General features: G+C 42.9%; 1 protein-coding gene across 2 annotated transcripts in view; it reads right to left on the reverse strand.

Annotated features, from left to right (window-relative positions):
* Positions 1-21,466, reverse strand: part of taok2b (TAO kinase 2b) — a 102,370-nt gene extending 80,904 nt beyond the window's left edge. For both annotated transcript variants that reach the window (XM_060939467.1, XM_060939466.1), the window contains exon 1: positions 21,012-21,466. The gene's annotated coding sequence lies outside the window, so the exon portion shown is untranslated. The remainder of the gene's footprint in view (positions 1-21,011) is intronic.
* Positions 21,467-21,967: the final 501 nt, after the last annotated feature.

The following is a 21,967-nucleotide window of genomic DNA, read 5'->3' on the forward strand; positions in this document are numbered from 1 at the left end:
CAAAGGGATGTTGATACCACCACTTTTCGTTATATCAGACACGTAAGGGAGTTTGCCTCCAACCACACAATTGACACCGTTGATATCTGCAAATACATGCGCCAGCTGCAGTCAGAGTTTGCAGAGCGTTTTGGGGACTTTCAGAAGTATAGCCCAATGTTCTCTTTCTTGATCAAGCCTGACAGCTTTGACAGACATGAACTGGATTTGGCTCTGATAGAGTGGTTGGACACACAGGACACGGAAATGCAGCTGATTGAGTTGAAGAGTTCAACCTTGTGGGTGAGCAAGTTTGCAGAGCTACGTATACAATTACAAAGCACAGCGCAGGGTCAAGGAAACATCATTTACACCTGCTGGGCATCTTTACCCGAAAAGTTCAACTGTCTTCGCAATATCGCACTGGCTTTGTCGTCAGTGTTCGGATCAACATATCTGTGTGAACAGATATTTTCGCACATGAAGGATGTACTTTGCCCCTCCCGAAGTCGTCTGACAACGGGCCATTCGGAAGCATGTGTCCAACTCAAAGTGACCAATTACCATCCCTATGTCTCGGAGCCAAGTAAGGGGAAGCAGGGCCAGGGATCACATTGACTGATAGGCAAAACATTTATTTTGCAACAAGGCTACTTCAAATTTGCAGTTTATTGTTAAGCTACTTTATGTAGGCTACTTGTCAATGTTCTCTGACACTCATTATTTAATTTTTTTCTGCAGTTTTATTATTCATCAGTTCCATTTCCATTAGGCTGCTACGTCTTTGTTGTGAATAGCTTGGGCCTGTCACCTACTGAAAGATTTTGGATGTTATTTTGTGAATTTGCATAAGCTGCTTGCAATGTTGTTATCCAATTTGGGGGGGGGGGGGGGGGGGGGGTGTTTCTTAAGCCTTGTGTGTGAGGTTAATGGCATAAAACAAGTGCAATGGTGTTTTACATTTGCTCAATGCATTAAATATCCATATCCGTCTAAAATGTGTGGTGTCTAATTACACATAGTTAACAACACCTATTTGAATGGCACACTAACTAACAAGAAAATTTATAATTGGCACTACATGGCAAAAAAGTTGCCGACCCCTGCGCTACACTGTGTTGACGTTTGTAACTAATGTTAACTGCTAGGTAATTAAGCTCAAAGATGATTGTTCCACGGGTCCGATTTTCTTACGTGCTCTACGGATAACACGATCAAAGTTCCCCATCCGTCTACTCTCCCGGAACGAATAGACGACAAAGTTGTGGCCCGACATCAGCTACATTGGCATCGTCAATTATTTTATTCCTAGTGAGGGCGTTGATGGTGAGGAGCTAAGGAACTACTCAAGCACGGAGGCGTACAATTATCTGCACAGTAATAAAATTGGTAAAATGCGTAAAGGAGAGGGTGAGTTTGTTTGCTTAAAAGGCTGAGGTTGAGCTGAGCCAAAAAAAAAGGGAAATCCTGCAGTCATGCAGCAGCTATCATCTGGAAGGTAGGCTATGTCAGAGTAGAGCGACTGTACTGCTTTACTAATAATGTAGTGTTTATATATTGCAAATCGTTTTGGTCAAAAGCGTCTGCCAAATTCCATAACCATAAGCCCCTAGATCTAGTCTAATAGAACTCTAGCAGCCCAGTGTACCGTGATGTCTCTTGTATAAGCTCAAGAAGCAAAAGCTACACTATCGTTCAAAAGTTTGGGGTCACTTTGAAATTTCCTTATTTTTGAAAGAAAAGCACTGTTCTTTTCAATGAAGATCACTTTAAACTAATCAGAAATACACTCTATACATTACTAATGTGGTAAATGACTCTTCTAGCTGCAAATGTCTGGTTTTTGGTGCAATATCTCCATAGGTGTATAGAGGCCCATTTCCAGCAACTATCACTCCAGTGTTCTAATGGTACAATGTGTTTGCTCATTGCCTCAGAAGGCTAATGGATGATTAGAAAACCCTTGTACAATCATGTTAGCACAGCTGAAAACAGTTGAGCTCTTTAGAGAAGCTATAAAACTGACCTTCCTTTGAGCAGATTGAGTTTCTGGAGCATCACATTTGTGGGGTCGATTAAATGCTCAAAATGGCCAGAAAAATGTCTTGACTATATTTTCTATTCATTTTACAACTTATGGTGGTCAATAAAAGTGTGACTTTTCATGGAAAACACAAAATTGTCTGGGTGACCCCAAACTTTTGAACGGTAGCGTAGGTCAGAGAAACATAGGCTAACCATTTTAATGCAGATGCAAATGCTGTCAAACTTCGGAAACAATATACCATACTTAAATAATTCCTTGTATTTGTCCAAGCTTCAACTTCTTAACTACCCTGATCATTCCAGATACTAAAATGGTATTGGTTTACACTAGTACTCCAGCACTGGTCACTCTTGGATTCTTTTGGCTACCGAGGCTACACGCACTTACTGTTGGTCACTTTGAATAAAAATGTCTGCTAAATGACTAAATGTAGTGTAATGTTTGAATAATGTACAATATCTAAGCAACAATTATATAGAACTAAATGTTGATTAACGTATGCCCCCAGAAACGGATTAAAACACTGGGGCGTTATTCAAGTAAAAATGGTTTTAATTTTTTTTTTTTGCGTGTTGGACTAGGGGAAATTTAAGGGTCACTTTATTTTGGCCTGGGCCAATCAGGGCCATTCAGAGATACTGGCCCGAGTGGCGACCAAGCACAAGTTCATTTTTAGTCCTGGATCATGGATCGGTGGCTTAAGAGAGGGTTAAAAGAAAATCAAATAAAACCTCCGATACAAGTAATAACTTGATGCAAGCATTTCAGCAAGCATTGCCACCAAGTCTTCGGACAACAGCTTGCTGCCAAACGAGAACCTTCACAATTGTGAAACTCAACACGAACGTGCAAAATCCAGTGCGAAAGTGAAATGAAAATACCACACCGAGTACTCAAAATATGGATTTTCTTGGACTGGAGATGAAGATGATCCCAAACCACATTGTGCTGCAAATCATTGGCCAACGAAGCTATGAAACCCGTTAAGCTCCAATATCCTTTGGATACAAAACAAGGAGTACATGGGAAAACCTACTGGATTTTTTTTTTTTTAGAGAAAACGCAATGGAACTTAAGACATGACAACAGGAGCCTCAAAGGTTTTTTTTGTACCTGGAGAAAACGCGAATGCTACAGAGGCTTCATACAGGGTATCCCCGTGCTGATTGTGAAAGTAGGCAAACCTCTTTCAATAGGAGAGAATTTAGTTAAACCAGCTGCAAAGGTTATGGCTAACATTGTTTGGGGGAAAAGGAAGCGACGAAATTAAACAGGGTACCTTTGTCCAGCGGCAAACAACATCTATGGCTAAAAATGTTGAAGCTCAGATGGTGACACGTTAATGCCACAGCCAGTTTTTCCCTGACAACAACCGGAGGAGTCCACTGACGTTAGGAATGAGTCAAATCTGCTGTTTTGTACAGTACATTTATGCTTTATGCTGGTGGAGTGCATGATTAATTTCTTTTTTTTTGTTGCCGTTTCCTGCTGACCAACAGTACAGGAGAAGCAATTTTTGACTCACTCAATGACTTCATTGTGCAGCATAACCTGGACTGGTTAAGATGTGTTGGCATTTGCACAGATGGTGCAACTGTGATGACTGAAAATACAAAGGAGTAGCAGCGTGTGTACATGCAGTAGTACCATCCACCATAACACCACAACATAGCATTCACAGTGAACAACTGGCTATGAAAAAGCAATACCCCAGTGTCTCAAAACAGTACTGGACGAGTCTGTGAACATAGTTTAAAAAAAAAAAAAACGCTGAACATGTGCCTTTTTAAAGCTCCATGTGAAGAAACGGGAAGCGAACAACGTTTTCATACTGAAGCGTGCTATCGCATGGGAAGCTTCTCACTCTTCTGTTTGGATGAGGTCAAGTTATTCCTGCATCAAAGTGATGACCTGGATGACAATTTCCAAATGGTTTTGCAAAACTGCCATACCTGGCTGACATTTTCAGCACACTCAACACTTCGAATGTAGCACTGCAAGGAAAAGTCATCTTTAAAACGTCCAAAATTCAAGCCACACACTTCAAGATGGAATTGCAGCGCACCCGTCTCAATTGCCAAGAATTCAGTCGTTTCCCAGCGCTTGTGGATTTTCTCTTCACTCCCAAAGAGGAGCTGAATGGCAAGATGGTTGCAACCTTCAAGGAACATCTGCAAGGCCTTCACTTGCAATTGGGAAGAGCTTTCCTAGAATTAGATGTAGGCTTTGAGTGGATCAGAAATCCATTTGAGGACAAGACACACATTGACTATCAGTTCCAAGCTTTCACCAAGAGACATGTGTGGATGTCACATCAGATGGGACACTGTAGATGATTTTCAGCGAGAAATTTGACAGACCTTTGGGTCCACATTCAACCTGAGCATCGGGAGCTGACCGACACGACTCCGAAACTGTTCCATGTCATTTCCCATCACTTAGAACCATGAAGTTGGATTTTCCACACTTGTTGATCTGAAATCAAAGCAGCATAACCAGATCAATGTGGCCCCCAATATGAGAGACAAACTCTCCAGTTTGGAGCCTGACATTGCATCACTGACGTCTCAGTATAAGCAGCACCACTGTTCCCAGTAATATGGCAACAGAGACAACGATGAGCGAGTAGGCTGTGCTATTTGTAAAACAGTCGTTTAATTAGGCCGTTATCGGTTATATAAATGTTGAAGGATGTGTGTTGAGCCCCCTTCTATTCACTCTGCTGACACACGACTGCACACCGTTGCACAGTTCTAACCTCATCACGTCTGCAGACAGCGCGACTGTGGTGGGTCTCATCAGCAACAATAAGGAGACAAACTACAAGAGCGAGGTGAACCGCCTGGCCTTGTGGTGCAGACACAATCTCTCTCTGAACGTTGATGAGACGAAAAAGGAGATTGTTGTGGACTTCAGCAAAATGTGCACTCAGCATGCTCCTCTGACCATCAACGGTGAGCAGCATCAAGTTCCTGGGAGTGCACGTCTCAGAGGACCTGTCCTGGAGCAACAACACAGCATCACTGGCCAGGAAGGCTCACCAGCACCTCTACTTCCTCCGCAAGCTGAGAAGAGCTAGAGCCCCAACCCCCATCACGTGCACCTTTTACAGAGGTGCCATCAAGAGCATCCTGACCAGCTGGATCACTGTGTGGTACGGCGCCTGCACCATGTCCTGCCGCAAGACCCTCCAACACATCGTGAGAGCAGCTGAGAAGATCGTTGGCACCTCTTTCCCCTCCCTCCAAGACATACACAGCACCCACCTCACTCGGAAAGCCCTTTGCATGGCAGGTGATCCTACCCACCCATTACATAGCTTTTTCAGCCTGTTGTCATCAGGGAGGAGACTGCAGAGTCTTCGAGCTAGAACCAGCAGACTGAGGGACAGCTCTGTCCACCAGGCTGTCAGGATGCTCAACTCTCTCCCTGCTCTGCACCCCCCCCATGCACACAAACTTTGGATCTTGCATTCTTCCCCATCAATACACAAACACAGGATCCTGATACCAGACTTTGCCATCATCAAGAACTGGTTATGCACACATCACTTTAGGCAGTCTATAAGCTCATCCAATTTGCACTAACTGTTTATAATTGCACTAGCCATACCCACAGACTTTTATCCATTGGGTGCCTATGTCACTATCAGGGACTTTTATATTTAGGCCACACCAATTCGATTAGTTGGTTCTCGGAATCACCACTTGAAGAAAATGCAAAAAAAAAAAAAAAATCGAAATCGACTGCAGGTTGAGGTCATGTGATGTCGAAAACCAATCAAATCGCCCCTTTCACTTTAGATAAAGACTTGTGGAAGAAACATGCCTGTGGAGGGGAATCCTGCAAAGCCTGTGTTTGTGATTGTTAGGATATTCAGCGAACAGAAGCGTAAAATCTTTGACAGGTGTGTCGAAATTCAAGAGGGGGAAAACTTTGCACAGTTGTACTCAAGATGCCGTGAGCTTGTTACCCTGCGATGTGCCAACTTGGACAACGACTCTGTGGAGGTGGGTTTGATTTATATATATTTCATTGATTGATGTGAGGGGCAAACAAAAAAATCATTCGAAGTATTTAGCCATCAGAAGTAGCCTACTCCTGGTCAAATCTTTTTTTTTCTGTGCATTGTAGATGTTCAATTGACTGTAATTCAATCGTTTATTTAGCCTATCTGTTTACTGGTTTGCCTGATAAAAGATGTGCAGCCAGAGCTAGCCCTTAATGCATATGGGTGGAAATAAGATAAGCTATTAAAAGACCCATATGAAATGTGTAACAATAATGTATTGTCTTGGTTTTGTTTCTCTATTATGAAAGCCCTCTATTGCCACCGCTAATTTTACCATCAGAGCATTTTTTTATTTTGCCCGCTCACTTCATATTTTTTCCTGAAAAAATCCAAGAACCAACTAATTAAATTGGTGTGGCCTTCTCTTATATATCGTAATATTTACGATTAGTGTGTATTAGTCCTATATTTTACGCTTATTGTTTGTTTAATATGTTTATTGCTGCATCATGGGTTTGAGAGTAATGCAATTTCAATCTTCTGTACGTCCTGTACATATTGTGGTATTGACAATAAAGTAGACTTTGGGAAGAAAGAAAAAAAAGAAAAAGGTAGGCCTATTATGGACTTGGATGGTCCACGACTTTTTTTTTTTAAATTGGTTAAGTGATCTGTGGTCTGAAAACGTATGAGAAACACTGGTGTAAATAAGGGGTACTGAACTATCCATGGTTAGCTTAGTCAAAATATTTCCCACCCTGAATCTAGCTAACAGACTAGCCTGCTTGTAAAAGTTGTTTAGCTGACCTAACGTTACACAGGACTAACTGGCAGCCAGCCACTGAGGACGGTGCTAAGGCTGCCATTTGTCTTCCTTATTGAATTCGTGAATGAAAGAATAGAAGCGCTGTAGAAATAATCTTACTTAGATGGTTGCAAAATTATCCAACTTCTAAATCTGCACCGGTCATCCACAGGCAGACAAAAACAGGAAGTCACTATTTTCACTCATGTAATGCAATGTTTAAACAATGCAACTTTTGATGTCTATTAACTTTCAGTTTGCGTGAATATTTATTTATTTATTACATTGGTAATGAGTCCTGTTACCATTTTACCAAGCTTGGTACCGTACCAAACCAACCCTAATAGGCTCTGATTGACATGACTTTGTTCAGAATGTGAAGTAAGCCTATTATTAATTCGCAAGCGATGATGTACAGAAAGACCATCACTGGTACTAAAAGCAAAATCTCGCTCAGAGAGCCTGGTCAGTGACCAGCCTGGCATGGTGACTAGTCAGAGTGAGAGCTTTTCCACTGTTAGGGTTAGACTTGCGTCATGCCCACAAGCTGCCGGCGTAGTCTTAAAAAGCAGGCGAAAGAGTGAACTCTTAAAAGGTGTATAGTGAAAAAAGTAGCAAAATGCAGTAATGTTACCTACTGAAATTTGTGAAATGTCAAATTTAACAGCACATTACTAGTAACTGGAGCAACCGTAGAGCTGACTAAATTGAACAGCATTATATTCAAACAGGTCCAGTGGCGCGGCACGGTGGTGTAGTGGTTAGCGCTGTCGCCTCACAGCAAGAAGGTCCGGGTTCGAGCCCCGGGGCCGGCGAGGGCCTTTCTGTGTGGAGTTTGCATGTTCTCCCCGTGTCCGCATGGGTTTCCTCCGGGTGCTCCGGTTTCCCCCACAGTCCAAAGACATGCAGGTTAGGTTAACTGGTGACTCTAAATTGACCGTAGGTGTGAATGTGAGTGTGAATGGTTGTCTGTGTCTATGTGTCAGCCCTGTGATGACCTGGCGACTTGTCCAGGGTGTACCCCGCCTTTCGCCCGTAGTCAGCTGGGATAGGCTCCAGCTTGCCTGCGACCCTGTAGAAGGATAAAGCGGCTAGAGATAATGAGATGAATGAGGTCCAGTGGCATTGTCAAATATTGAATCATTTCCTTATGAACTGAAATTGCATCGTATCATATTCAAGTCCTTTGCACACCAAGTCCGAAATTTCAGATGAAACATTCGCACAAAATCATGCAGGTCATTAAAATACATGTTCTTATTAATCTTTACACACCAAGAACAAAATTCAGTATGATAAATTCTGATCCCTCGTTTATTGCAAAAAGAATTACCTGACCAATCAAATTTCCACTACCTGTACCTGTGAGTTCCTCCATTTACTTCATTGAAGTGGAGGAGGCAAACTTGTTTATCATTGATTAGCTTGGCGAACTCCAATTTGGATTGTGTTAACTTCTTCGCTTCGATAGCAAGATTGAGAATTCTTGCATATTTGATTCCATAGATCACGGTAGTATTTTCTAGTTAGTTTAGCAAACAACTTCTTTAGCTAACTTCTTCGTGTAGGTGGCGTGTTCTGCTCTACATACATGACGGATATATTTGAGATGTTGTGCATATATGAAGTTTTGTAAGGGGGTTGTTTTGACAATACTTCCTAGGTCTTTGTTAGAATACTCAAATTTGTATTCACCTTCCGAGTTGCATCTTTTCCAACCCCCTTTAACCATACTTCTTAAGCATTGGAACCAGCACACTTCCATTTTACATATTTCAGTTTCTTTTGGGAGCCAAGACCGCACTCCGTAGGTTAGCCAAGATCTCACACATGCTTCCAATATTTTCCTTCTTGTAATCATGTTGATACTGTTATCAGTTAGTACAGAACGCAACTCACTGAATTCAGCTGTTGCTTTTGCTATTTGTAGATCTATAGATATCACTTTGTCACTTAAGATCAACTAGCCCAAGTAAATAAAGTCACACTCAATTGTGTTTTCATCGACACTAAAGAGTGTTCCTCCCCCCAAAGTTCCTCATTGTTGAAGACTGAAGTCACATAACAGAACAAGTAGCAGAAAAAAGCCAGCAAAACGGCCTTGAACGTAGTGGCTATGTACCTCTACTATGTGCCGGCATCACTCACATCGGAGAGCTACATCTCACCCATGAACACACAACACTGCAAGCACTGTTTTCTTTATTTCTTGTTTCCCAAAATCACATCTCTCAGCTACAACTCTTGAACAAGATTATGAAACTCCCCGTTATCCCCATTCCAACAACGGTTGTACCCAAAACTCATATTGTATATGCAATTTCCTTTAGAAACCTTATAAAACTGAGACGAGAGAGAAAAAGAAAGAGAAGGAAAAAAGATTTAACTAGCTAAGATTAGCATGGTGCCCTGCTGTCAACATGATCTGTGTTACATGAGTTTGTGTATCAACAGCTTGACATCACATGGCAACACTAGTTTCTTAGACCTGCCCAGAGCGTACCCCACCTCTCGCCCAAAGTCATCTGGGATCAGCTGGAGGGATATTGTGTCTTTGACTCCACTCATTCCAATGGATCCATGTTCACCATCTCCATTCCACTTTGGTGTTTGTTCGCTGCACTGTGATGTCTTTACTTTAATCAACGCTCACACGTCACGTTGTATTTTACTGCCTTGCTGTCTTTTGCACTTCACACTTAAAGCAGATCACAGAACCTGTATTTTTAAATACATTTCTGAGTAGACAGTATCTCCATCCTTAACGCTTGTATGCTGCATAAATGGGAATAGAAAAATATATATTTGAGAGTTAAAAATCGACCACAAAGTTGGCATTCGAGCTGCCCCGCTGAGCCAGCCAGCCGAGTGCATGAAGTCACTGTGGTAACCGGTTTTAAGGCCGAAGCCTTTGACAGCTATAGACCAAAGTCATGTAAATAAAAATTTATGGTGAAAGAAAGAAATACCGTTACCGACTTGCTCAACTAAGACTGATTTGACTTCATTGATTGTGGGTTGACTCTCATTAAAACAGGATAGGTGTTATAACTTGTGCAACATACATGTACATGCATGCATTTTCACTAATAAAACGTAAAAGGCTAATTAAATAATCAGATGAACTGAGACAATCACATTCTGAAGCAAATTAAATAATCTTATACCAGTAACTTAAACACAATACAAGTTACATGTATTAATCTAAATGCAGGTAAACAACGTGTTGCTTTTGTTGTTTCGTATCCAAACGAGAGTCGGAGTTTACCCGTCTGTGTTCTCGCTTCTCGAAGGCCGATCTTGTGGCCAATTGTTTTAAAACAATCTGACTTTCAATTGTTCATTCAGTTCTCTGTTCATTCGCTTCTTCCACGTAAGGGCGAGATGGCAACAATATCCAGCAGAGAAATCAGACAGCTGGTCCACTCATTCTCCATTACTGAGTACTCCGCCATTACTGCTCGGCTCAGGCGATTATTAAAACCCGGGACGGGACGTCACCGGTTTTAGCAACAACCGCGGGGAGGTCACTGCCCGAGAGATAACATGTCACATCCCGTTCCATCCCAGATTTTACCAACAACCCTCGGCTCACACTCCAGGAGAGCTGGTGCAACTGAACTTACTTTCCTTTTTTAAATAAATAAAAACAACTTTCCTTTTCTTGTAGTTTTCTTTTCCTTTAATTGTTGGTACTGCACCCTCTTTCAATACGGGCTTATAGCCAACGCTCCTGAACAGATCAGAGGTCTTGTACGAGTCTTCAGTAAAATGTGCAGAGCAGAGGAGAGACCACTTCGTAGGCGCCCAATGTGCCCGTGAACTTTTCACAAAACGCATCCAAATCTTTGCAGTTTGAACATTCTTGGGCCATGAATGCAACGTAAATCCACCTTCCATTGTGTTGCTGCACATCTACGTGGCATGGCGATAAATTAGCTCTAAACGGAGGATCAGAGTTGTAGTCAGCTCTGTGTTTTAGTATAGTGGAAGTGGCGATGAGACCGACAGACTTCCTGCTGTGATGTTATGGACCTCAAGGTCATTCACTCAGACGGCTACCTATATGAAATCACTTTAATCGTAAAAATTACTATATTAGATTTATTGTTAACGCTTAAAACTATTCCTATGCCATTCTTGAGGTCTCAAGGCATTTATAAACAAAAAGTGAGGCCATGGGTCTGCGTATATGCTTTAAATGCTATTGTGCAGTTCTGGTTCTGCTCTTAAAGCAGGTTCTGAGTTTGAACCTTCTGGTCAACCGGGAGTCTTCCTGTGTGGAGTTCGCATGATCTCCTCCGATTTCCTCCCAGAGTCCAAAGACATGCAGATTAGGTCAACCGGATACTCTCAAGCTCCTTTCACATATGAAATACATTATTGTATGAGGTAAAACACACAACAGAAATGTTTCATTCCCACTCAACCTTCCATAATGGAAAAGTAATATAAATCACATGGTTTTCCCCAAAGCGTTTTAGTGTATCGGGCCCGATATGCTTGCTCAGCCTGCTGATACGCTTAAGTGGTGTTCACACTTATACCGGTACGAAAGTGGTATAACTGTATCGATACAAAAGTATACCGGTACAGTTTAGTGCATCTGTCCACACTAGCGAGAAATGTTTGCGGTTTTCTTTCACGGTAGTTGAAATGCGCGTGCGCGAAATGTTTCCGTGGTTACCGAGTAACTTCCTTCCGAGAATATGGCGGATGAAACAACGTGTGAGTGCTTTTTGCTGTCAATGTACAGTCTGTATTTCTGGTGGTCATTTATTCAGTCGAATCGTATAAAACACGCGAGGCAGTTGAGAAAAAAACAAAGAAAATGAATCTCCGTTCTTCACTCAACCATTCCTGGCATCGCTCGTCTCCCCAAAGCTCCAACAAACACATAACTTCGTCTTTGCTCCATGTAGCTCCACGGTCGTTTTGAGCCATTTTGACATTTTATTTACAGCTGGAAAGCACGTGCGTATTGTATGAATAACCCGGAAGAAGTAGGAATGGTTCATTGCGCATGCGCATTATATTTGTATCGATACAGAACCGCTTCATCTGTCCACACTACAGCGAAGCGCTACAGTACCAATACAAAACCCATACATTTGTAGGTTTCGTACTGATACAGTTATACCGCTACAGTACCAGTATAGTTGCTAGTGTGGACAGGTGTTGCGGTACGAAAGTAGTATCATATCGGTACAAAATCCCTAGTGTGGACAGGGTATTAGTTGCTTTAGTTAAAATCCGATACGCTTAGATTTACCCCGATACGTTAAATTTCCTACCCACAAGTAACTAGATACATAGGACAGCAAATAACAGATCCATTTACATACTGATTGATATTTGTGTTAAACAAGCGGTCTTTTTTTCCAACGTTTGTGTCGATTCTGTCAAAGTAATATGTCCGCGTGGTATGATGTAAACAAACTAATCCGTTGGCTGTCTCAAGATCACGTGTTCAAACCGTCCAATAAAAATATTGAAAGAAAACGTCAGACATCCTGGAATTTTCTGATTCATTATAAGCGATCTCATTGGCTGCTGATGTCCCCCACCAGACAGACAAAGCCGACTGATTTTAATCACAAAAGTTTGACCTAGTTGGGGGCATCGTGGCTCAGGTGGATAAGGCGCCATACCATAAATCTGGGGACCCGGGTTCGATTCCGGCCCGAGGTCATTTCCCGATACCTCCCCGTCTCTCTCTCCCGCTCATTTCCTGTCTCTACACTGTCCTATCCAATAAAGGTGCAAAAAGCCCCCCCCCAAAAAAATATCTTTAAACAAAAGTTTGACCTAGTCTATTATCATTATGGTTTTGATCAAAGATTGGTTGACTAAACGTCAACAAACCCACGTGAGTGATGGCGCACAAAACCAGACAACTGTCACGACAACGTCATCAATTTTTATCACAGCGACTGGCTCAAAAAGCACTCGCTCGACAATTTCATCCACATCAGCATGGATGACAGCGAGATGGACGATGAGAGGGCTGCCCAACATTGGGCCAAGCAAAAGCCAAGGAGAATTAATCTGCTTTAAAGGAGTAGAAAACTTAATTCATTAGTTTGGGTTTGCAGAAAGATTATGTACTTATAAACACTCTCATGAAGTGAAGTTATCCAAACGTGTCAAATATAGCATAATTTCAAATAATAATCATAAGCATTTTTGGCAGTGTGATGTCACTGGGATCCATTTAACAAAAGGCGACTCCGGATTATTCTTTTGTTAAAGGCTCACAGTGACATCACACTGCCAAATATGCTTATCATTATTATTCGAAATTATGCTACATTTGACACTTATTAAATTCTCTTCATGAATGTGTTTATAAGTACATAATCTTTCTGCAAACTTAAAATGTATGAATTAAGTTTTCTTTTCCTTTAAATATGTTTTAATCTTAATCTAGTCCATTTAATAAAGTGCCAAAATTTAAACTTTATAATACGCAGTTGCCTTACTTTTCTTTTCAGTGCATCTTAGTTATACACATACTATGGTAATTGCATCAGAAACATTCTAAATCATTACAGTTATAGTAATACAGCAACTTATTTTAAGATGGCAGGTCTTGGGTTCAGATCCCTTTGTGATCAACAGGAGGTCATGATGATCGATTCTCTTCATTGGATTGCATAAGATGGAGCAAACCACTGTTCAGATTTTCAAGCACATTTGTGTTACAACACTACTTGATCATAGATAATTAAGGTATCCCTGTAGATTTTCAATCTATAAGAAAACAGTTTAACTTGCATGTTGAACTTTAAGGTGAAATTTCAAACATGTATACATTAATAGATTAGATAAGACTTTATTGATCCCTTTGGGAGGGTTCCCTCAGGGAAATTAAGATTCCAGCAGCATCATTGCAGATAAACAGAGAAAAGAAATAGAGGAAAACTTCTAGATAAATTAAAATAAAGTATTTACATATACAAATATAAAAAGAATAAGATATAGGGAAGAGAGGAAGGGGGGAGGAGGGAAAAAAAGGGGGGGGGGGCGGCAGCAGGAGAGATATTGCACATTGTCCAATATTGCTTATTTTTAGGCTAGGCTACTGCTCCTTCCCGTCCTCTGTCCTCCTGTTACCCCTCCTCCCCCCCAGAGAGGAGTTGTACAGTCTGATGGCGTGAGGGACAAAGGAGTTTTTGAGTCCGTTATGCCGCTTTTCCACTACCAACGCGGCTGAGCTGGGCTGAGCCGTGCTGTGCTGAGTTGGGCTGAGTCGAGCTGAGTGGGGCTGCTGGAGTTGCATTTCGACTACAACCACGCTGAACCGTGCTGGCTGGAAGTGGGTGGACACATTGGGTGGAGTTAGCGAAAGTGGGTGGACGTCACGTGATGTCGTTAGGCGGCGCAAACAGTGACATCAGTGATCTTTCAAGCGGTAGTCTCACGACCCGGATAGTAAACAATAAACATGGAGTCGTTAGTGTTGCTGGTCTTGGTGCTGTGGCTTGTTGTCACCGACAACGCCAACAGATACTGGCAAGAGCGTATAGATGAGGCGAGGCGCATAAGGCTTCAGAAATTCTCGTAATTCTTCTTCTTCTTCCGGGTTTACGGTGTTTACAGATCCCAGCGTGCTCGCGGGGCGTGTGTGGGCATGTGAGGACACTCCTCCTCACCAATCAGTGCACAGGGGAGTGTCTCCTCACGCCCCCAGCCCCACTCGGCTCGGTTTGGCTCGCTTCAGCCTCACTCCAAAACCGTGCGAGTTTTGGGGGCTGAGCAGGGCTGAAGCGAGCAGAGTCGTGCTGTTCTGAGGTAGTCGAAACGCGAGCCGTGTCGGGCTGAAGTGAGCTGAAGCGAGCTGAAAAAGGGTAGTGGAAAAGGGCCATTAGTCCTGCACTTGGAAAGGGGCATTCTATCACTGAACAGGCTCCTCTGGTTGCTGATGACAGGGATGAGAATGGGACATTAAAAAAAAAAAAAAAAAAACAACTCTGAAATGTCTGCCAACTTTCCCACATAGATATTATATACGTTTTCAAATTCAATGATGGTTTAAAATGTTTATAAACTTTAAGATAACAAATCCCTACAGATATAATTTTATATATATCGTGAGCGATAATGGAGGTAACAGTAACGATATATTAGATTCCTCCTGACTATCTTTAGGGGTGTTCACACGGCAACTTTTACTCCAGTGTAGCACCAGGGCTGCTCTGGTAGAGCGTTCACACGGTACAAAGTTATACCGGTGTAGCCCCTGAAAGCTGCTTAAACCGGTGCAAATCTAACCCTGCTCGGGAGGTGGTTTAAGAAATTTACTCCGGAGTAAATGCTAGTTTGCGGGGCAGCAGCGATATAAAACGGGACGTCTGAATGCTACAGGGGTAGACTCGCTACACGTGAGGAGAGTTGATTACATACGGGCATTGCATAATTTGCATCCTGGTATTTTGCGCTTTCAAAATGGCGAATATCAACAACAACAAAATAAGTTTAACTTGCCAGATTGGGTGGTTTTAAATGCATTTTGGCGGATTTGAACATATTTTGGGCTGGAAAACATCAGTAGTATCTGGCAACACTGGTGTCTTCATCCACGTTGTTTTCCCGGCGCTTGGTGATGCCATGACAACCGGGAAAAGGAAGTACATTTTCACGCATGCGCATATTTCCACATTATTACTATCGTATAGACCCCTTTCACATGACGTCACCGCGCCGCAAGATTTTGTTAGGCGCCATATTGGAAGACCAAGTACATGCACTCACAATATAAAACAAAGTACGAGCGAGAGTAAAGTGACACGATGGATGATAATTCTGGTTATGTGAGTACATTACCAGCTGCAGAAAGGGCATGGTATGTGGAGAAACTGGCTGTGATTGATGGGTTTGACCCATATGATAAGACTCGCGGCAAGGGAGAATGGAAACATAAGGAGGACCGGACACCAATTCTGCCATCTGTTTGCTACCCAGACATTGTAAACTATTTGTTGTTTACACCCAGTGCCTACACTCAGTGTTCGAACTATGCCGATATTTTCGGGGGGTCCCTTTTTTTTCCGGGGGGGGGGGGGGGGGGGGGGGGGGGGGCGCGCTTGCGCTTGTCTCGGAGCGTGGATCTCCAAACACATGAGAAGCCTATCTTACGCACATATCACGCGGACTCCACACCTCCACACACGCATCGCGTCTGAAGTCATAACTCATCAGGGGAAATCGTGTCCGCATTGGCATGTTCAAAAAACAACCTCGCGTCAACAATGATACCACACGCAAGAAAAAAAAAAAGTCAGGCTACTCAACAACCAACCTGGCAGCAGCGAGCAAGCCCCAAACCATCCTAAATTATTATTAAATTGTAGAAGTCTGGGAGGCTTGCTCCTCATACAGTTATCAACTTGAGGCCAATTTAGCATGTTTTAAATCTGAATTTCTTGCGTTTGCTTACCTCAAAGTGTCCACAGATCATGCACAGACTTATCCATTATATCCACAGTTTTTTGCCAAGTCTCACACAGGTTTCTTTCAAGTCTACTGTTGGGCCAATAAATCATAAATAAAACAGCTCAGATTTGTTTGTTTAAAGTCGTTTGCCACTCCACTTTATTCTCGCGAGTTCACATACCGCTGCCGTTATTACCGCTGCCTAATCACGAGTTTGTTGGTCTTCCAAAATGGCGCAGGGTCTGTTTACTTCCGGTTTCGGGTGACGTCAGTGAAAGGGGTCTATAGCACGGTCGCAAAAACTGCCGTGTGACCGCAAGTGGGTCTGCACCGGTGCTAACACGCTTCTCTCTAGTAAGCAGGTTTGTGACGTGTGAACGCTCCACAAAATTTACACTGGTGTAAGATATATCGCAACAAAATACATCGGTGCAGCATCGATGCAAATATGTGCCGTGTGAACACCCCTTTTGACGATTTAAGTAAAACGTACCTTTGTGCTTTTTTGTTTTGATGTGCCCCTGGATGTTTCTAGCTCCTCTGTTTCCATAATTGATCATATCTGAGCACAGAATACACAGAACCTTTCCCGGCACGTCCACTTTTCGGATATGTTCCGTCAGGCACGTCGTCACAGTTTGTGTCCCTATCTGCACGGTAACGCTACTATCGAGCCATGCCCATCGGAAACAGTTCTTTATCCCGTTCAATTTATCGATTTCCCTGGCACGATCCTCATTTTTGCGGTCCAAAACTTTCGCCATATTGGCAAAGTAACTTTGAAAACTAACCAAAATAACTAGAACTTAAGAAGTGATCAAAACCATGTACGTATAGCTTGTTTCTCCGTGAATTGTAGAAGTGAGATGAAACTAGTGCCAAAACGTTGCCGGAAATCGTCGTGAGTTGTAGTTAGCATAAATATTGAAGAAAGCAATGACGATTTCCCTTATCACAGCTGCAACTAATTTTGCGATGAGCGTTGCCGAAAGATGCTGGCGGTCAGTCCTGCCTGCTTGTGCCACCACAACCCTCGCCTCGCGCCGACGCCCCCCCCCCCCGAGATTCTCTCAACAGATTTACACGTTTCACAAAAATTACATTTTCAGCGGGAAAAACTCGGAATTCCGCAGATCCGCGGAAAATTCTCATCCCTGTGATGACGGTGTGCAGAGGGTGACTGGCATCGTCAATAGTTTGTCCATAGACCTCTTCTCTGCCACTGTCACCAGAGTCTCCAGCTTCATGCCGGCCACAGAACTGGCCACAGAGCCGACCCGCCTGATCAGTTTGTCCAGCCTGGATATGTCCTTCTTGACACACTGGTAAAATCTATCCTATAATCATGTATCTAAAACCTCTCAGAGACCCTGAAAATGCACCTGAGAGCATCTATTTTCAAAAAAATTTTCAGGGGGGGGCATGCCCCAGACCCCCCAGTTTCACTTCACGTTTTTGGTGCTCACTTTCGCACCGTTGGCACTCAATTATCTGTGTATTATCATGCCAGAATTTAGGGCTAATTTTTTCTGGGGAAAAAACACTATCACATATTCCCACCTGACTGTATTTAAGGGAATACTACAGAGCGTGAACCTCCATGAATCGTAAAAACCCTGAGTGACCAGATATGCCATAATTCACGAAGTGACAAGTCCATTATTGTGGCATCACCTAGTTAGCAACATGGCATGAGTCAAACTGCATTGCATCTCGAGAGTGTTCTTTTCCTATTTCTGAACATTCAGTTTTATTCAAGCAAAGACTATCTAACATTTCTGCTTATGCAGCGAGACCGCCATATCCACTAACTGCAGTTTCAGTTATCCATTGTTTGCACTGGGCTGAAAATTGTCACATTAGTGTCGGGAAACAGCGCCTGGCAAGACTTCCGGGTTGCACGTCCCAGAATACAGCACACAGCCTACAAGCACAGTCCCTCAAACTACAATTCCCACACACTCTGCTTATAGAAAATACGGGCTCCTGAAAAGCGCTCGGCCCACCATTCAAAGATTACTAGTTCAAATCTTGATGATGCCACAGCCATCCGTGGCCAGGAGCCCGACAGAGCTGAAGTGAGCAATGCAGTAGGAATAGTAGTGTTGCGGTGATGTCTATATTATCCGACTGATTGACTGATGGATGGATGAATGGATGGAGAACACTTGTTGTATTATCAACTTCCAGAACCGTTCTCATGACCAGCATGGGAAATTTAGGACTTGGAAGTATGTATTTAATTTATTTATATTTTTGATGACCCTTCTGTAAATAACTCTGACACTATGGAATCAATTTTGTGCCAAAATGTCCATACAATACTTTTGAAATATCAAACAAAAACGACAAATCAAAATACAAAAAAAAAAAAGTCAATTTTTTTAGACTGGCAAACAAATTATTCGTGCAATCGTGCAAAATATCAGTCTATTACTCTTCAGAAACCTTTTATTTTTGTTCCGCGTCTTTCTCAGTTTTGTTTGACGTAATTTATTTTGGTTGCGATTCCAGCTTTCTCGTTTGCGCTCCCTGACTTTTTGCTTGCAGTTTTGGCACAAACTTCACGTGTGGGTGGGCTGTCCAGGAATGCATTCCCATTGGCTAACTTGTGTTTAACTGACAGCTACGCTCAGCGATTCCCCCGGAAGCATTTCCTACTTGGATTTTGGCAGACTGTTTGACGAGTGACCGATCCATTGATGGTAAACAAGGATCGAGTGGACTTCAGTGGCGACTATGATATTGAATTAATTCAACAAAGTGTAAGTACGGGACAAATGTGTTGCATGTGTTGCAGTAGTACACATATGTAGATAACGCAAATAGCCTTCTGTATTTAATCCTTCGTTTGTCTAATTTTTATTTCAGTTTTATTTGTTATCTGTTTGACATTTTCTTGCTACTGTAACACATGAATTTCCCTGATGTGGGATGAATAAAGTGAATCTAATCTAATCAGCTTATTAAAAAAACATTCAAAGCAATTCAAATCGGTGGAAAAAAATAAAGTATGATCACCAGGATCGATAGAGCTGCCCGACATTCACAACATATGGAAGCCATTGTCTTAACTTTGAAGTGTAACCCGAAATGTAATTTTTTGAAAAGATATTCCCATTCATTTTGCCATAGAGGTTGGAACGCATCCAGTAGGGAGCGATGAGGTTACTTTCTGTGGTACAAGAAGAATAAAACACTTGGGGTAATGCTGTGACGGTAATAAAAGTGGTCACTGTAACTCTACCCCTTTTCCACCAAATCAGTTCCAGGGCTGGTTCGGGGCCAGTGCTGGTTCACAACTCGTTCAACTTGCGAGCCAGCTCTGAACCAGTTTGCTTTTCCATAGCTTGTGGTGCTAAGGGGAGCCACGTCATTATGTCGCTGTATACGTCAGTTACGTCGCTGCGTTTGCATAAACCTTGGCGTGAATATCAAAGCAACAAAAACCACGGAGGAGAAGAAGAAGCAACAAACAACAATAATGGATGACTTCGCGTTTGTACAGCTGCTGTTTCTCGGCGCTTAAAAATGGCGACCTTTCGCGGTCTTGCGATTGCTGTTGGTCTTAACAACTCCGCCCCCCCGCTGACATAAGCGGTTCTTTCCTCTTGCCCAGCAAAGAGCTGGTGCTAGCCTGGAACCGGTTTTTCTGGCCCCAGAGCCAGTTCTTTGTCAGTGGAAACAATAAACCCGGTTCCAAACTAATACCCTGTCTACACTAGGGATTTTGTACTGATATGATACTACTTTCGTACCACAACACCTGTCCACACTAGCAACTATACCGGTACTGTAGCGGTATGAAACCCACAAATGTATGGGTTTCGTACCGGTACAGTAACGGTACTGTAGCGCTTCGCTGTAGTGTGGACAGATGAAGCGGTTCTGTATCGATGCAAATATAATGCGCATGCGCAATGAACCATTCCTGCTTCTTCCAGGTTATTCATACAATACGAGATTCGTTTTCTTTGTTTCTTTCTCAACTGCCTCACGCGTTTTATACGATTCGACTGAATCAATGACCAAATACAGACTGTACACTGACAACAAAAAGCACACACACGTTGTTTCATCTGCCATATATTCTCGGAAGGAAATTACTCGGTAACCACGGAAACATTTCGCGCATGCGCATTTCAACTACCTTGAAAGAAAACCGCAAACATTTCTCGCTGGTGTGGACAGATGCACTAAACTGGACCGGTATACCACTATCGCACCAGTATATATGTGAACACAGCATAAGCACTGGCCCCCAACCAGCCCTGGAACTGCTTTGGTGGAAAAGGGGCAATTATTTGAATCACTTACTGGAGCCCCGCCTCCTTATCCCCACACACGCCCCGCCTCCTTATCCCCACACACGCCCCGCCTCCTGTGCTGCTGTTTGCTTGGTTGTAGCTCATACCCACACCCAGCACTAATCTGCATGAGCGACTAGTGAATTTTTACACAACAGTCTGCACCAGTTTTATTGCAGGAGGCGGAATTTTCCCGAATCCGAGCAGGAGGTCAAAATAACCGCCGATTAATTAACTCGCTTAGCAAAAGCTGCTCGCAGGCTACTGAATTAAAAGATCAGGTGCTTAGTAAAATAGCTAAACACAGTGTGACTTCCAGAAAACGCGGACATTAGCATGGAGAGTTCAGAACAGAAACAAAGCATGAGTGCAGTGTGTGCAGGCCCGTGTGATGGATGATATTTCAGGGAAGCAGAAGGTCCTTACCGTGGTGTCTCTGCTGCAGCTAGCTAAAGCTAAAGCTAGCTCAGTATCCGGCCTGATGAGGGGAAAAAATGCTGCTTCTTTCTTCAGTCAACACAAAGAATCTTCATTTGAACATCAAGCCATAGATCATCGCTTAATGTTCAGACGAACTGAGACGTCGTGATTTTTAAACTAAGATTCGCAAGCACGAGACACACGAGTCGTTTTCTCTCTCTCACACACACACTCAGTCCCTCAACACCATCAGCTGATTGTCAATGAAAAAACGGCTGTACCGCCTCTCAGCAGACCCCGACATCCCGCCGCTCTCGCTTTCCATCATATTTAATCATTATAAACACTGACTCAGGTTAAGGCTGCTGTCAAACACCAGCTCTCCCATGATTGTTTTCTTGGCTTTATTTTTAATCCTCCTTATTGTCCAGGACTGGATGATGGCGGAGCAGGGTGGGAGCCGAGCGGAAAACGGAAGCTCACAATGCTGGACTTCCTCGACGACTCTTTTAGACAAAACCCGTTTAGATCGCAGCTGTCGCCCCCTAAAGGCCTAATGTCTAAAACTGACCCAGCTCAAAAGGACACTCTGGAGAGCTCAGACACATACAGTGCCTTGCAAAAGTATTCATACCCCTTGAACTTTTTCACGGTGTATCGACCAAATCAACAACTGGATGTCACAAAATTTTCTTCAGATAAAACAAAAGTAATTCTATTTGGGGGAAAAAAGATGAAAGACTCAGGATTACCACTATTCTTGACACAAAGGGGATTAAAACAAAAGATATGGTTAAAAATCTTGGTGTTTTCATTGACAGCGAGCTAAACTTTGACAGTCACATGAAAGCAATCAGGCGGCACGGTGGTGTAGTGGTTAGCGCTGTCGCCTCACAGCAAGAAGGTCCGGGTTCGAGCCCCGGGGCCGGCGAGGGCCTTTCTGTGCGGAGTTTGCATGTTCT

This window comes from Neoarius graeffei, chromosome 14 (assembly GCF_027579695.1).
Source record: "Neoarius graeffei isolate fNeoGra1 chromosome 14, fNeoGra1.pri, whole genome shotgun sequence".
In the NCBI taxonomy this organism is placed as follows: domain Eukaryota; kingdom Metazoa; phylum Chordata; class Actinopteri; order Siluriformes; family Ariidae; genus Neoarius; species Neoarius graeffei.